Source organism: Delphinapterus leucas, chromosome 18 (genome assembly GCF_059928025.1).
Source record: "Delphinapterus leucas isolate spDelLeu-1000000601 "Yukka" chromosome 18, BTC_Dleu_Yukka2, whole genome shotgun sequence".
In the NCBI taxonomy this organism is placed as follows: domain Eukaryota; kingdom Metazoa; phylum Chordata; class Mammalia; order Artiodactyla; family Monodontidae; genus Delphinapterus; species Delphinapterus leucas.
This window is the reverse complement of record NC_143146.1, coordinates 78,555,451-78,561,802: the sequence shown is the minus strand read 5'-3', so window position 1 is coordinate 78,561,802 and position 6,352 is coordinate 78,555,451. Positions and strand designations below refer to the sequence as shown.

At 38.6% G+C, this 6,352-nt stretch overlaps 1 non-coding gene across 1 annotated transcript; it reads left to right on the top strand.

The window, feature by feature from the left end:
• The first annotated feature begins 6,039 nt into the window (after window positions 1-6,039).
• Window positions 6,040-6,146, top strand: LOC115803193 (U6 spliceosomal RNA). The gene has a single exon (XR_004023860.1). It is a non-coding gene; the product is annotated as a U6 spliceosomal RNA (small nuclear RNA).
• Window positions 6,147-6,352: the final 206 nt, after the last annotated feature.

Here is a 6,352-nt window from a genome sequence, read left to right as displayed (position 1 = left end):
TTTCTAAACATTAAAAATGAGCAGGGAATTCCCCGGCAGTCCAGTGGCTAGGACTCCATGCTTCCATTGCAACCAGTTTGATCCCTGGTTGGGGAACTAAGATCCTCACACCAGCATGGCAAAAAAAAAAAAAAAAAAAAAAAAGAACAATCTGAAAAAGAAATTAAGAAATCAGTTTCATTTACAAGATCATAAAAAATAATAAAATATTTAGGAATAAATTTGACCAAGGAGGTAAAAGACATTTACACTGAAAACTACACAACATTGCTGAAAAAATTTAAAAAGACACAAACAAATGGAAAGATGTTTTCATCTTCCAGTCTTCAACAAACGGTGGTGGCAAAACAAGATAGTCACATGCAAAAGAATGAAGTTGGATCCTTACCTAATACCATATACGAAGTTTGACTCAAAGAGGATCAAAGACTTAAATATAAGAGACAAAATTATAAATCTGTTAGAAAAAAAACATAGGGCTAAATATTTATGACCTTGAATTTGGCAATGATTTCTTGTACATGACACCAAAGGCACAGGCAACAAAAGAAAACATAGACAAATCAAACTTCATAAAAATGCAAGCTTTTGCACATCAAAGGACTCTATCAACAGAGTAAAAAGGCAACCCACAGAGTGGGAGAAAATATTTGCAAATCACATATCTGATAAGGGATTATAATCTGCAATATATAGAGAACTCCTAAAATTCAACAACAAGGAAACAATCGAATCAAAAAATGGGCAAAGGACTTGAATAGACATTTCTACAAAGAAGATGTACAAACGGCCAACAAGCACATGAAAGATACTCAACATCACTATTAGGGAAATGCACATGAAAACCACATGAGATACCACCTTTCACATCTATCAAGAAAACTAGAGGAAATTCCCTGGTGGTCCAGTGGTTAGGACTCTGCACTTCCACTGAAGGGGGCAGGGGTTCAATCCCTGGGGGGGTGGGGGGGTGGGGCGGTGGGAAATAAGATCCCACAAGCCACGCGGTGCAGCAAAAGAGAAAAAGAAAAAAAAAATTACAAATATGTGGAAATTAAACACCACACTCTTGGGACTTCCTTGGTGGTGCAGTGGTTGAGAGTCCGCCTGCCAACGCAGGGGACACGGGTTTGAGCCCTGGTCCGGGAAGATCCCACATGCAGTGGAACAACTAAGCCCGTGTGCCACAACTACTGAGCCTGCGCGCTAGAGCCCGCAAGCCACAACTACTGAAGCCCACGTGCCACAACTACTAAAGCCCGCGTGCCTAGAGCCTGTGCTCTGCAACAAGAGAAGTCACCGCAATGAGAAGCCCGTGCACCGCAACAGAGTAGCCCCCGTTCACTGCAACTAGAGAAAGCCTGCGTGCAGCAACGAAGACTCAATGCAGCCAAAAATAAATAAATAAATTTATAAAAAACAAACAAACAAGAAGCACCACACTCTTAAAGGGTCAAAGGGTCAAAGAAGGACTCACAAGGGAAATTAGAATATACATTGAGACAAATAAAAATAAAGACACAACACCCCAAACCTTATAGAATACAGCAAAAGCAGTGCTAAGAGGAAACCTTATAGCCCTAAATGACTATAGTAAAAACGAACAGAGGTCTGAGATCACTAACCTAATTATATGCCATAAGTAACTAGAAAAAGAAGATCAAACGAACCCCAAACTTAGCAGAAGGAAGGACATAGCAAAGATTAGAGAAGAGATCAATGAAATAGAGAATAGAAAAACAACAGGGAAATCAAAAAACCCAAAAGTTGGTTCTTTGAAAAGATCAACAAACTTGACAAACGGTTAGATAATTTACTAATCAAAAAATAGAGAAGACATGGGACTTCCCTGGTGATCTAGTGGTTAAGACACCATACTTCCAATGCAGGGCATGTGGTGGGTTTGATCCCTGGTCGGGGAACTAAGTTTGGGGAACTAAGATCCCACGTGCCTCGAGGTGCAGCCAAATAAATAAATAAACAAATAAATCTCATTCAATAAGATTTTTTTTAAAAAATGGAGAAGGCAAACTACTAAAATCAGAGATGGAAATGGGGACGTTACTATTGATTTTAAGAAATTAAAAAGAATTATAAGAGTATCGTACAAACAATTGTACACCAACAAGGTGGATAACCTAGATGAAATGAATAAATACCTAGAAATACATAATCTATGACAACTGAATCATGAAGAAATAGAAAATCTGATTAGATCTCCTAACAGAGTGATAGACTCAGTAATCAAAAACCTTGCAATAAAAAAAAGCCCAGGACCAGATGTCTTTACTGGTGATTTCCATCAAACATTTTTTTTAAAAATAGATTTATTTTATTTATTTGTTTGCTTGTTTATTTATTTTTTGGCTGTGTTGGGTCTTTGTTGCTGTGCGCGGGTTTTCTCTAGTTGCGGCGAGCGGGGGCTACTCTTTGTTGAGGTGTGCGGGCTTCTCCTTGCGGTGGCTTCTCTTGTTGTGGAGCACAGGCTCTAGGCACATGGGCTTCAGTAGTTGTGTCACATGAGCTTCAGTAGTTGTGGCTCGCGGGCTCTAGAGCACAGGCTCAGTAGTTGTGGTACACAGGCTTAGTTGCTCCGCTGCATGTGGGATCTTCCCGGACCAGGGCTCGAACCCATGTCCCCTGCACTGGCAGGCAGATTCTTAACCACTGCACCACCAGGGAAGCCCCTCCACCAAACATTTAAAGAAGAAATAACATCGATCCTTATCAAATCCTTCCAAAAAATTGAAGAGAAGGAAACACTTCTTAATTCATTCTATGAGGCTACCGTAATCTGATATCAAAGCCAGACAAGGACACTACAAGAAAAGAAAACTAAAGCTCCATATCATTTATGAACATTGATGCAAAAATACTCAATACTAGCAAACTGAATTCGGATTTAAAGTTTTTAAAACTTTAAAATCAAAAGAATGAAGAGAAAAAAGCACTCCATCATCTCAATTGATATAGAAAAAGCACTTGACAAAATTCAACATCTCTTTATGATAAAAATAGTTGACAAGGTAAATTCCCTGTTGGTCCAGTGGTTAAGACTCTGTGCTCCCAATGCAGGGGGCCGGGGTTTGATCCCTGGTCAGGGAACTAGATCCTGCATGTCACAACTAAAAGAGGCCACATTCTGCAACAAAGATCGCACATGCAGCAACTAAGACCTGGTGCAGCCAAAAAAGAAAAAACGTTGATAAACTAGGAGTAGAAGGAAACTACCTCAACATAATAAAAGTCATTCATGAAAACCCCACAGCTAAATGGGGTTTTAACCCATCATACTTAAAACTTTTCCTCTCAAATCAGGAACAAGGCTTACAAACCGATTCAGGAAAGTAGTAGGACACAAAATCACACAAAAAAATCAGTTACTTTTCTATACACTAATAATAAGCAACCAAAAAAGGAAATTAAGAAACATAATTCCATTCACAAGAGCATCAAAGACGAATACAATGCTAAGGAATTAGGATTAACTTAACCAAGGAGATGAAAGACATACAATGAAAACTACATAATATTGCTGTGAGAAATTAAAGCAGACCCAAATAAATGGAAACATATCCTGTGTTCATTGGAAGACTTAGTATTGTTAATGACAATATCACCCAAAGTGGTCTGCAGGCTCAATGCAATCTCCATCAAAATCCCAACAATGATTTTGCAGAAATAGAAAATCCATCCTGGGACCTCCCTGGCAGTCCAGTGGTTAAGATGCTACACTTCCATTGCAGCGGGTACAGGTTCGACCCCCGGTGGGGGAACTAAGATCCTGCATGCCACGCGGCCAAAAAAGAAGAAAAAAAGAAAGAAAGAAAGGAAAAGAAAAAGAAAATCCATCCTAAAATTCATATGGAATCTCCAGGGACCCCAAAGCCAAAGTCATCTTGAAAAAGAAGAAAGCTGGAGGAGAAAGCTGGAGGACTCACAGCTCCTAATTTCAAAACTTACTCTTAACTATAGTAATTAAAGTTGTGTGGTACTGGCTTAAAGACCTATAAACAGTGGAATAAATAGCCCAGAAATAAGCCCTCCCCAGTGCTGTCAAGTGACTTACAGGGGTGCCAAGACCACCCCAGTAATATTTTAACAAACTTTTTATGACAAAATTCTTCCAAAATTGGTTTTAGTGGTGAGGGAAACCAGCATCCTGTGCTAGTTCCCCATCTTAACAGAAACGCGGGTATGATTTATTGTCTTTTTCTAGCTCCTTTGCATCAAGAAAGCAGCAAGTTCAACTGCAGTCAATTTCTGATCACCCAAATGCTGATCTCTGCAACGCAAAACATTTTTGTCCATTTTGAGACACTCCTGGTTAACAAGATGCTAGCTTACTTCATTTCCTCAGGGGTTGTAGTATCTCCCCACAGTAGTTAGAGAGCATCTCAGAGGAGGGAATGACACCTCAGCTGTCAAGTGAAATCCCTTCTACATCAAGTTTCTTACCCCTGGGACCAAAGTCACGCTGCTTCCAGCCCAGCCATAAATAATGGCTGCTGGAGTGAGGTTTTCCTCATCAATTCTCTGGGCCAGAGTCGCTGCTCAGTAAACTGCTGCAATTTTCCTAATGTAGGATACAGAGGAACGACCTGGGAAGGGTTATCAAATAGTATACAAGTCTAGACGGTTTGTTCTAGAGTTCCTTTTCATTGAAATAAAAAATGACTATTAGCAAACACCAATTAGCTCTGTGAACAGCAAGGGTTTTAACCTCTCTGTAACCCTTTTCAGCTTCTATGTCACTAATCAAAAAACATTATGAGGAGGGCTTCAAGAGAGTCTTTAAAATTCTAAGGAAATTCTAAGGAAATCTAACAAGTACAAATCATCTAAGGATGATTTGTACTTATTAGATGGAATGAGGGCTTCTCTAGCCAGCAACAATAAAGTTTTTGAAAATCTGTGTCTCTTCTACATCTTTTAATTAATTCTCAAAGTCCAATGTGTAAAGGATATAACATAGAAGAACTTCTCTGTAATGCTATTTTCTAAAGAGTAAACTTTATCACGAAGACGGTGTGTTTCAGACTTTTCCAGAATTAACAGATTGTATCATATGTAATTTTTCCCATAAAATAACCTCATCACACGGATCTTAGAACATTTAGTGGTTTTGGTAGATATAATATTTTATTCTTGTCTGCTCATTTAATCATGGATTGTACTATTTAGAGGCTAATTTTTGCAGATAAGGGATTTTCTAAGTGAAGAAAAGGCATGCAATTTTTTCAAAAGAAGAGAAAGAACTTAAAAAGCATTGATTAGTAGTCAGTCAAGTAAGAGGTTTACAGTTTCTTTCCTAGAATCTACTAATTGCTATAATTTCTCAGATGTACTAGAAAAGGTTTTTTTTTTTTTTGTCTGAGCAGCATATAGGATCTTAGTTCCCCAGCCAGTGATCAAACCCTCGCCCCCAGCAGTAGAAGCCCGGAGTCCTAACCACTGGCCCACCAGGGAAGTCTGGAAACCATTCTTTTAATGGTTTTAATTCTTTCAATTCTCTGAAACCATTCTTTTAATTAATAAATTAATTTATTTATTTTGGCCGCACCGGGTCTTGGTTGCGGCATGCGTACTCTTAGTTGTGGTGTGCGAGATCTAGTTCCCCAACCAGGGATGCAACCTGGCTCCTTGCATTGGGAGCTCGGGGTCTTACCCACCGGATCACCAGGGAAGTCGTCCCTGAAACCATTCTTTTGACATGCATCTTAACTATCCAGGGCCAGTATCCTGTTTTCTCCCTCCTGAATCCCCTCAGGGCACACCTTGGGATGGGAGTTGGGATGCCATCCCTGAGGGCTTTATGACCACAACGTCTTTTATTTACTGATAGGACATTTTTTTGTCCACATGACCCAAGTTAATATTCCGCTTTGACAAAAGAAAAAATGCATTTGGATTAGCTTTAAAAAGTTTTCTCATAAATATTTGATTTAGTACATAAAATCTAATACCTATCTGAATTTTTGAAAATTAGTCTATATCTGTTTCTGTAGATTAGAGTCCTAAAGTTAGAATGAGAGATCATTGCTCATTTCAGCAGCACATGTACTAAAATTGGAACGGTACAGAGACGATTAGCATGGCTCCTGTGCAAGGATGACATGCAAATTTGTGAAGCGTTCCATATTTTTTTTAATTTTCGAAAAAAAGAATGAGATCATAGTATATGCAAATTTTACCTCTAACAGATATTTGTATTCATCTACCAGTTTGTACTCCAACTATTAGTACTTGAGATTAACTCTTTTTCTCATACTTCATCAGCACTGGTTTTTAACAGTTTTTATTGTTATTTAAGAAGCAAAAAATTGTAAGAAGTTAAAAATTGTAAGATTTT